General features: G+C 47.3%; 1 long non-coding RNA gene across 3 annotated transcripts; it reads left to right on the top strand.

Moving 5' to 3' along the window:
* The first annotated feature begins 350 nt into the window (after positions 1 to 350).
* Positions 351 to 3,823, top strand: LOC144101862 (uncharacterized). Of its 3 annotated transcripts, none has more exons than XR_013308077.1 (4): positions 351 to 559; positions 1,349 to 1,410; positions 1,764 to 1,981; positions 3,339 to 3,823. It is a non-coding gene; the product is annotated as an uncharacterized LOC144101862 (long non-coding RNA). The 3 variants fall into 3 exon arrangements; XR_013308078.1 differs by lacking the exon at positions 3,339 to 3,823 and adding an exon at positions 2,255 to 2,836; XR_013308076.1 differs by lacking the exon at positions 3,339 to 3,823 and having other exon boundaries at positions 1,764 to 2,247.
* Positions 3,824 to 11,453: the final 7,630 nt, after the last annotated feature.

Below are 11,453 nucleotides of genomic sequence, written 5' to 3'. Positions count from 1 at the left end.
CAGGGCCCGAATTACGGAACTCGCTCTAAAGTTGTAGAGCGTTACGTCAAAATGACGACAGCATGACGACAAGGCTAGACGTCAACGCGTGACGGAACGCGGAATCAACCAATGGCTAGTAGGGTGCCGCCCCGGAAGAGTTTATTTTCACGACAAGAAGCCAATTTGCAGGGCAAGGGGCCGTATGCTAACTTTTTTATAAGAATACGCAGTGAATAAAATAAACATTGTTTTATTCTTTCATAAAAGTGTATTTCACTCTCATTGCCATGAAGTAAAACAAGAAGGACATTCACTTTTGCAAATAACTGCTTTCGTGGGTAAGTTTTGTTGCCATGAGGGCGCGCTGGCAGATGTAAACACTGAAAATGGCGGCCTTCTAAAAAACAGCTGATCCCACGGCTAGTTCCTGCTTTTTTAGGCGTCGTCTGAAATCAAGGTTCTATTTGGTTGTCCAAAGTGAGCGGATAACAATTATCGAAGCCAGTGAAGGTCACGGGCCTCCAGAAAGGAACCTGCACGAAACGTCGGGCCCGAAAATCGACGAAGACAACTTGAGGTAAGCCTGTGTTATTGGTTTAAAGATGCCACATGCCAAGCATATGATTTGGGTTCTGTTTCTTTCACTTTAGCAAATACAAGGCGTCCACGAAGCACGGCTTGTTGGATAAAATCCACTTTTTTGGCTTCATAAACGTCTGGCACAAATGATTCAGTTGGGAAGGAGCAAGAACCAAGCAAGGCGGTTGGGCGCACGCTAACAACCTTGCTCGTTTTCGGTCGTTCTTGGCTGTTATATAAGTTGCTGCAGCGCAGCACACGCATATGTTCCTGTAAAAACATATTAGCCCGAACTCAGAGCAAAGGTTTTTCCCTGTTATTCCCTGCTTTCGAAAAGCGGAACAGAAACTATTCCCTGTTTGTTTTCCCCGCTGTGTTCGCTGCTGCAATTCTCTAAGCGGGAATTTTAGTCTCGAAATGGCGCCAACTCGAAGAATGCCTAGCGAGCAAGAGCTAATCGTAATAGAGTCTATGAAGAGCCATCCGCTCTTGGCTCGGGCTTCTGCCGACCTAACAAACTCATACACAGCTGTTGAAAAGCGCGAGCTGTGGATCCAGCTTGCGTCGATTCTCAACAACAAGGGGTCGGCCGTTTAAAAACATGATGTCTTTGCCTTGCGCCTTGCTAGCACTGTTTATTCCATCTGTGGTGTATTTTAGTCTCGGAGGAGGTGCAGGAATGCATAGACAAGTGGTTGAGCATTATTGATTGCTTCTCTCTTGCTAGTGCTCTTTTAGTTTCATGGTTTGCCAGTACCAATCAGCCGCACCTTTTACCCTGTTACAGCAGAGGAGATGAACGGGGAGCCTCAGCAAGTTGTCGACAAGACACACGGAGCCCCACAGACCGTGAGTTGGCTTTCTATTATTCAAGCTCCATACTACCCTTTCTGGCAGCTGATTGAAAGTAATAGCACTATACTCTCTGGCAGAATTTGCAGCAGTAGCCAAAATACTGCAGAGATTCTACAGTACACACAAAACTATCTCTCTCTGGCTTTGCCACGCAGTGCAGAATGTTTATTTCTCTTGCAGTGAGGCTGTGACATCTCCTAGCAGTCTAGCAAATGTGCACATGAAATATGCTACTACAATGCTGCCCAAGATTGCTGTCCTGTATATTTATGTCAAGTCCTCTAACACATTTTACCAAATGTTTTGCGTATTCCACCACGTGATGAGCACATTTTCTTTCCCGACAGCTACACCGGTGCCCTCGCCGCAGCCCTCACAGCAGCACACACCAGAGCCCCCACTGCAGCCCTCAACGCGTGCCACGCCTAGCCTTCTTGGGAAGCGACGGCGAGACGATGGGGCCAATAAGGTGCTGCGCCAGATGCTGTATGAATCGCATCGTTTGGATTCCCTTACTGACGCCCGGAACCGCCAGGACGCTGCTTTTCAGCAAAGCATGCTGGAGGTGTGTACTCGCTGCGCACACTGCACTTTGAAGAGTCGAAGCCGTCACCTGAAGCATAAATATCAGTGCTCTCTTTTGAGCACCTCTACTTCTGTTTTGACGCCTCTTGTGGGAGGTGGTTGGGACAGCTGAGTTTATGAAACTGACACGAGTCTTCTACAGCCATACTTTGTCCAAAATATCTCAGCACCTGAAATTTTACATAAAGCTTAAGCGAGATCTCAAAATTGGTTGTCAGTAATAATTTGTAATTGGAAGTATTTTTGCATGCAGGCCATATGGGAGGTGACAGATGCTGTGCAGGCGTCAAATGGTCAGCAAGAGCTGCTCATCAAGAATGTGAACCTACTGACGCTAATCTTACAAAAGCAGCTTGAGCCACCTGCACCACATTGAATTGTTCATATTTATGTCATTATTTGCTTGTTTTTATTTTTATAAAAGAACATCTTCATATGTTTATATTTATTCAAGAACATTATTTACTTCTCTGCCAGGTGCAGACTCATTGAACTATTTTTAGTTTGCTTGTTAAAATTTCTGTTTTATGTGTTTGTTTATTTACTTGTCTGCTTCTCTGTCTGGTTTCTGTTTTTGTATTTATTCAAGATCATCTCTGTCATGTGCCATAGCATCATTTTTTTTATTTCTTGTAAGCTCTGCAGGCCCGGATGCTTCACACTGTTTATTTTCTTCCAGTTATGTAATTTAAGCTCTGCCAGGTGTGAAAGCCTCCTATACTCTTTTATTTTCCATTCGTTTCAAATGTTTACCTGCAGCTGTGGCAGGTGCACAAGGTGCAATTTCTAGTGCTTGTTTTCTTTCATTGCAATATGTGGGCAAGTGCAATATGTGGGGCAAAGTTGTTCAGAAGTGACTGTAGTTATGAAGGGCATCATAATATGATGATTCTGGATAAATTTTGAACACTTCGATTTTGTGTCTGTTAAGGTTGTTTGCATGTTCCTGAGTCGTTTTTTTTCGCATTACTTTTCCTGCTTTTCCGTAAAGTGTCCATTGTGTGCATTGTAACATGTTCTATCCTCAGTAGACCCGAGGAAAAATGAGGCTTGCCAGCATTCGTCCAAAGTCGCTTCTGAACTAGTGTTGAATGCAGGCAAAAAAAAAATTTGGCGGATGCTTGAGCTCCGCCTTTAAAGGTATGATGCAACAATGTTAATATCTCTCGTTTGTGGATCCCTTTACAACTTCAAACGCAGCCATGTTGGCATCATCGTCTGTGATACTCGTGTGTCTTTTACACGTAACATGATTTTTTAGTCCAGTAAAATCTACGAAGAGCAATGTCTTGTGTAGCACTTGCTGTGCATTCCACCAGTTATGCAATGTGTTTCAGAAAACTGCAAACCAGGGCTGCATCGGGCCTACAAGTCTGCACAACATGCCAAACCTGTGATTACTAGCATTCAAGCTGGCAGTCAAGATGAAGCTTTTTTTTTAAGGGGCAAACAGCGTGTAAGACTTAGACGGAAAGCAAAGAAAACATAGGACGAGTGCTCATCCTGTGTTTCCTGTAAGACTTAGACGGAAAGCAAAGAAAACATAGGACGAGTGCTCATCCTGTGTTTCCTGTGCTTTCCGGCTATGTCTTTCGCACTGTTCACCTTAAAAATGTACAGCCAACTCGCCCGTTTGGCCAGAGTGTAAGATACAACTGTTATTGTGCAATCTCTGCGCAGCACTCGACAAGGCATATGCAAATCACTGTTGATGCTGCATGCTTTTGTTTCCCTGCTGTGTGTTACAGTTGGCAAACTAGTATGAACAGCTGTGGCGAAAAAAATTATTGTGACCAATGAATAAACGTGGTGCAAAAACAAACGCTTTACTGGTTCCTAGCAGTCTCCACACCACACTTTTCCCTCGTGCACATTCATCAAACACATAGTTACAGCAAGCAACTGTTTGCCTAAGTGGGCAGGTCGACGTAAGCAACGGCGAAATACGGTGTACAAGGATGCATTTCACTTGTTGGACGAGCTGTTTCGGCGTGTATTTCGACTTGAGAAGGAGAAAGTGCAGTAGCTGTGCGGCAAGCTTGCTGATGCACTGAAAGGCGTACTGGTGACCACTGCCGGTGGAGCAGCAGTTGGTGTGTGCACTTCATATCTTGACACTGGAGGCTTTCAAGCACACGTAAGAAAAAGTAATTTACAAATGCTGGAATGTGGCTACCAGTGGCCAAGGGCATCATATCACACAGGGGCTCACGCACTAACAGAGGGCAATGGCACTGCCCGTAGCAAGAGTGGCTACGACAACTCGCCACGCCAGCACGGCGAGTCATTGCAGCCACAGCTGCCAGATGGTCTAGGGCTTACTGCCGGTGGTGCTGCTGTTGCCGCTGCTGCTGCCGCTGCTGCTGTCGCCGCACCATCTGCAGGTGTGCTTGCCTCTGCGGACAGGTTGTGCCAAAGAGGCCAATTATACGGTCTCGCATGGCTCTACCACGCAGGTAGGTCATGCGGGATCCTGTCCCCGCCAAGTACCCGGCAAGCAGAGGTGGTCCATTGTTGTCAGGGTCATCAGTAGTGTCGTCTTCGTCTGCAGCCAGGGCTTCTTCAAGACAGATGTTGTGCAACGCAGCACACGCTGCAATGATGACCACCGCTCGCTCCGGCTCGTAGTGGAGTGTCCGGTACCTTTGAAGGCACCGGAAGCGGCTTTTGAGAACACCAATGCAGCGTTCCACAACACATCGCATTGAGGTGTGTGCTGCGTTGTACTGCCCTTCTGCAGTGTTTGCACCAGGATGCCCTGACATTGGTGTGAGCAGCCACGGCTCCAGTGGATATCCACTGTCTCCTGCACGACCAAAATTTGCAGTGAAGTGTGTTGTTGCCTATGTAATAAATGATTCATATCAAGCAGCTCAAAGCCAGTATGCTGAACCAGAATTCATAGGCATGCAGAATATTCATGACTAAGGGGTACCTCTGTAAGCACAGCCTTCTAGGTTAATGATGTACTGTGATATCTTACACGACAATAACGATGTGCACACCTCTTCTGCCTTGATGTTTTACGCTTGAAATACGATTCACTTTATAACAATGTTTCTTGTGCCTCTGCACCAGCAGTAACAGTAAATTTACAAAAATAAATACGATACATCATATTGTTGCATGTCATCCATGTTATAACCCGCCTCTTTTAGGTATGAGCCACTGCTGTAGCTTAATACGTGCTGTCGAAGTGCTGCTTACCCAGAAGAAACTCTCCATCCTCCAGCAGCCCGTGCTCCACCTTCCGACGCAGCCGTGAGTAGCGCCAAGAAAAGGCATCGTGACAAGACCCCGGGCAGCGAGGGTCGACCGCAAGGATCTTCATGTCTGCGTCGCAGATCTGCGAGAAACACAGGCAGACAATCTTGGACGTGAACGTCCACTGTCGAGGTCGCGGCTTTCGAACCCATGCGGTCAGAAAGCCAGTCTACTCACGATCATGGTGTTCATCGTATAGTATCCTTTGCGGCTCCAGAATGCTGCCCGGTTTGCTGGGTCTCCCCGCGGCGCTTTTATGGCAATCAGCGTGCCGTCGACGCAGCCGACGACGCATGGGATGGTGCCGCGGGGAAGGAAGGTCGCCTTCGCTGCCGCTTTTTCCTCGGGGTGCGCCGGGAAACGCACCCATCCCTTCTGTGCGCCGACTTTGCAGATGGCCTCAGCCACACGCCGCACGCACTTGCTCACCGTCGGTTGTGCGAGGCCGACGGTCTGCTCGTTGCCGACGCACACTTGAAAGCCCCCGGAGGCAAAAAAAACGGAGAGCGCACAGCACCTGCCGCCGCACCGACAAAACGCTCGTCCGTACGCCTCGCAGTTCGTCTGCAAGTTCGCCGCACAACCACACCACTTTCTCCTTATCGAGTCGAAATAACCGACGGAACAGCTCGTCCTCGTACACCGTCCTTCGTCGTTGCTGGCGCCGACGTTGCCGCCTCCGCCACCAATAAACAGCAGACGACGCCGCCGCCATTTTCCCTCTAAAACTCTGTAGACCGACTCTTCGCGGTCGCAAAAAACAGTCTAAAACCGCGGGCATAATTAGGTGTTCAACGTCATGCGTTTTTTCTTGTCCGTGACGCCATTGCAGCTTCCCGTGACGCAACTTTTCAAAATGGCGCCGGCGACCAATAGGAGCGGGCATTTTAGAGCGCTCTCAATTGTAGAGCGGTCGGAGCGAGTTCCGTAATCCGGGCCCAGGTAAGGGTGAAAGAAGAGAAGATTAGAGAACATTATGGTGAAAAAAGAGGATAAGATGAAAAGAAAGTGTGAATGGTGAAATGAAGCACACACACACACACACACACACACACACACACACACACACACACACACACACACACACACACACACACACACACACACACACACACACACACACACACACACACACACACACACACACACACACACACACACACACACACACACACACACATTGTCAAAGAATGTCCACCAAACCCGTGTCTCTCAAAAGCACTAAAAATGCTTTTGTCCCGCGTACAACCGAAGCCGCCTCCCTCCAGGGTCCAAGGACATGCTCCAGGTACACGAGGCCGTCCTAGCGGAGTCCTAAAGCACTTAAAAGTGTTTTGCGATGATTGTTGAAGACTTGGCAGCGGGAGATCAAATGTGGAAGATCCTCGGCCACACCACGTGTGGGACACAGAGTGCTACTTGATGCAGCAATTTTATATAAATAGGATTTAGTGAAGGCAACGTCCAGGCGAATTCAGTTGAGGCAATTTCGCTCACGTCTATGTATATCGCGCGGCATGCGGGAGTCACAGGTAGGGTCGATACGTAGACCGGGGTCTATATTGACGCTGCGGATCACAACACAAAGAGCGGTGCGTCTGCCAAGATTGTTTAGCTAGAAGCCTGGCACCATCACTGCGAGAAAATGGTATGGGCAAGAGCAAGGAGGTGTCGCCATGCCGACCTCACTGCACCGTCAGCGTGATCGTCGCCTGGAACGCCACAATGAGCGGGTAACCATTGCAGCACAACACGCTGGCCAAGCTCACAGGCCTCGGAGTGGAATCTGCTTAAGTCATCGACGATCGGCTCCTGAAGGCTTCCTGATGACATTATAGACCAGCTAGGTCAGCCAATCTAACAACAGGTGCATCTCGCATTCGGTCTACCTCGTAGCTTCCAGACTTTGGCTGTTTAATCATACTTTATACTGAAAGCATATTCTTAAGAAAAACGGCAAAGAGGAACGGTCATTCTGGCCGCCTGCTTGGCGGATAGTCCCGAATAAATGCTCCAGTACTTGACTCAATTTTCCAGTTAAGACCTACTTAAATCCGCAGTGCTTCAGCAAGTACCTTGTCTGCTACAGAGCGGAGAAAACTGTGATACGTAAGCCCGCTGCAGTCTGCTCTGTCAGAACATTTGCACGGGATGTCCATCAAGCCACCACTTCCATCTCCCGCTTGTTCAGCGAGTGCAAGAAAGAGGCGAGAGCTGTCAATCAAGTCCTTGTTTTCCGTTGTGATGACAGGTTTAGAATGGTTCCATTTAGTACATCAAACAAATCCTTAAACCTCAAAGAGAACGCGACTGTTCTTTCTATTGTTTTAGAGTGAACGCATTTATAGCCTCACCAACACCGACCAAGAATTTGTCACCGTGCATTCACCGCACGATCTTGTGCAGCTGGTATTAACGCAAGTTACTACCCGAACTTGCTCAGGTAGTAACTCGCGTAAGCTGTGGTAAGTTCGGAGGAGCGATGCGGCAGCTGTGCGAAAGGTTGCTCCGGAAGAGCAACGTGGGTTGCACAATGCCAACCAGTACGTGTTTGTGATAGAAACAGCCACCTGCCAGTGCAGTGGCGCATCTCTTTTAACCGCTGCGCCACACACTGGTATTAATACGAGCACTCGCAGCCACCTAGGAATGTTAAGTAGAGAATGACCAATTCTCCATGTATGGACATTAACCCGCTAAAGATATCAAGTCATACCCTTAAGACGAACGTAAGTGTCCTCTCCAAATGAAGAATGAACACCTGATTTCGAAAGTGTGAACTTTTCCTTTATGAATGAGTGAGTGGGTGAGTGAATGGGTAAGTGGGTGGGTGGTACAGTATCTCGGTAACTGATTATCGACCTACCGATTACCTAAATGATGATTACCGGCCAATTTTCTTCTCATTTCGTGTTGATTTTGGAGGAAAAGAAATTCCGCAGTAACTGTCACATATCTCGGTGGACACCCGAACCGCTCAGTAAGGGAAGGGATAAGGGAGTGAACTCACGCATTTCTTCTCAAAGCTTGCCTCACTGGGACATCGGGTCGTTTCTCAAATTAGCGTCATTTACGGTCCAGTGTACAAAGCCCCAGTGACAACCACACGGTCGCAATGGGGACTTGAGAGTCTGTTGTCAGTCTCGTCAGTTCATTGGCGTCCATGTCAGCTTTGCGAGGACGTGGTTACGTAATAGGCTCGTTAAAAGTATTACAACAGCTCAAGTATTGTACTTCTCATAGCAACTGCATTTAGTGTGTTCATTTAGTGAATACAAGGAACGAGCTCTATAAAAGTATTATGTAATATACTCATATACTCATCTTGTAATTCACGCATTACACTGTCTACAATGTACGTACGTATCGCGCTCGTATCGAGGGAGTTCATATAGCGAAGACAGGAAGTAAGATCTAAAAAATCACACTAATTGTGGAGTTTTACCGAGACAATTCTGTAGAATCCAATTTGGCTGCGGCCAGAGCTTGACAATATCATTCGATTCGGTAAAGAATAACCAGACACTCTAATGAGCTGACTCGATGAAAAATGAGTCCCATAAACAGCCTTTAGAATTATTAGGCTTCCTATGCAAGTTCAAAAGAAACTCGGCATCCATTTTTGTAAGGACAATTGATCCCTTCAATTCAATGGGCTATCTTGCGTAGCACGGTTGATGGCTGCGCGAACAGTTATTAAGTTGCGGTCATATGTGTCACAACTTCATTAACTATAGACGTTTCTAGTTTCTACATGACCAAGTGAGGGTTTCACCTTCCGATTCAGTTCAAGCCGCTGATCTTTCAAAGACGCTTTTTTTAAATCGGATGACAATTTCGCCATATCCCCAGGTACACCAAGGTCGTAAGTTGTAATCTTTCAATTCATTTCTGTTTCCTTTGGGCAGCTCCCATTGATCACTATCCTCTGTGGCGTAAGTTATGAGGAAAGAGTTCACGCTGTACGTGGTCTACACCTCTCACGTCAAGCTTCCATAAATGCGCCCCAAAGCCATGCCCTACTGGCTCTCCTGCGCCGACGAAAGACAGAGGACGAGGAGCTTTCCTAACAGGGGATGAGGTCTTATGTGTATTATTACTGTCAGAGGAATAAAGGAGGGACTGAGAGAAGAAAGGAACAAATGAGGTGCTGTACTGGAGGGTTCCGGAATAATTTAGACACCTGGGGATCTTTAACGTGCACTGACATCGCACAGCACACGGGCGCCTTAGCAGTTCGCCTCCATGGAAACGCGGCCGCCGCGGCCGGATTGGAACCCGGGCACACCGGATCAGTAGCCGAGCGCCCTAACCACTGAGCCACCACGGCGGGTGACAGGGACAAAAGACGCAGACGTTTGGTTGCGGTCTGCGAACTGATTTTGTTTCAGGCGATCACTTTTTTTTTCAAAGTATGACATCATACAAGCACACACGCGCCAATGGCACCACCTGGACGACGAACGGTGGCATCACAATTTTCATACGAAACTTTGGGAAGGCATACAATTGAAGGTGGATAGGTCGTCGCTTCGAATCCCTGTCGCAAGCTATCCTCCGACTTAACTAGCACATATAAGCTATATACAACGAGACATCGTATAACACCACCCGGAGCGCTGTACGACCAATGGTTGCCACAATTTTGATCCGAATATCATCACATGAAGGGCGTCATACGGAGGCCTGCCAGTGGGGACATATGTAGACGAACGACATGTAAGGGATTGTCTTATTTGACGGAGCTCGGCTTGTTGTCTGCGTCCTATGGCCGCTGGATGACGTCACCCTTTTTGCTTGCTGGATTTTTCTGTACCATCGGCGTGCACGCACACACACACACACACACACTGCCGGCTTTCCTCGTAATGGGACTAGTAATGTTTCGCATTGAAAAATATAGTATATAGGATTGATTTTCCGTTGAGGATCATCATCATCATCATCATCAGCCTTACTACACCCACTGCAGGGCAAAGGCCTCTCCCATGTCTCTCCAATTAACCCTATCCTTTGCCAGCTGCATCCACCCTTTGCCAGCAAACTTCTTAATCTCATCCGCCCATCTAACCTTCTGCCGCCCCCTGCTACGCTTACTTTCTCTTGGAACCCACTCCGTTACCCTTAAAGACCAGCGGTTATCTTGCCTTCGGATCACATGCCCTGCCCAAGCCCATTTCTTTCTCTTGATTTCGACTAGGATGTCATTAACCCGTGTTTGTTCCCTCACCCACTCTGCCCGCTTCCGATCTCTTAACGTTACACCTATCATTTTTCTTTCCATGGCTCGCTGCGTTGTCCTTAACCTAAGCTGAACTCTTTTCGTTAGCCTCCACGTTTCTGCCCCGTAGGTGAGTACCGGTAAGATTATGCTGTTGTACACTTTCCTCTTGAGGGAAATTGGTAAACTGCCACTCATGATCTGCGAGAATTTGCCATATGCGCTCCACCCCATTCTTATCCTTCTAGTTATCTCCCTCTCATGATCCGGATCAGCTGTCACTACCTGCCCTAAGTAGACGTATTCCGGCACAATTTCTAGGCTCTCGCTGCCAATTGTGAACTGTTGTTCCCTTGCTAGACTGTTGAACATTACCTTGGTTTTCTGCATGTTAATTTTTAGACCCATCGATCTGCTCTGCCTGTCTAACTCGTTGATCATGATTTGCAGTTCACCTCCTGAGTGACTCAGCAAGGCAATGTCATCAGCAAATCTCAGATTATTTAGGTATTCTCCATTTATTCTTATTCCCAACTGTTCCCAATTCAGGCCTCGAAATACCTCCTGCAAACATGCGGTGAACAGCATTGGCGATATCGTGTCTCCTTGCCTGACGCCCTTCCTTATTGGAATTTTATTGCTGACTTTATGGAGGACTATAGTAGCTGTGCAGTTGCTATATATATCTTCCAGTATTTTGACATAAGGCTCTTCTACCCCCTGATTACGCAATGCCTGTATGACTGCTGAGGTTTCCACTGAGTCGAATGCTTTCTCGTAATCAATGAAAGTTATATATAGAGGTTGGTTATATTCTGCGCATTTCTCTATCACCTGATTGATAGTGTGAATATGATCTATTGTGGAATCCTTTACGAAAGCCTGCCTGATCATTTGGTTGATTAAACTCCAACGTTGCCCTGACTCTATTAGCGATTACCTTAGTAAATACTTTGTAGGCAACGGA

Source organism: Amblyomma americanum, chromosome 8, assembly GCF_052857255.1.
Source record: "Amblyomma americanum isolate KBUSLIRL-KWMA chromosome 8, ASM5285725v1, whole genome shotgun sequence".
NCBI lineage: Eukaryota > Metazoa > Arthropoda > Arachnida > Ixodida > Ixodidae > Amblyomma > Amblyomma americanum.
The sequence above is the reverse complement of the archived record's forward strand: the minus strand, read 5'-3'. Positions and strand labels throughout refer to the sequence as shown.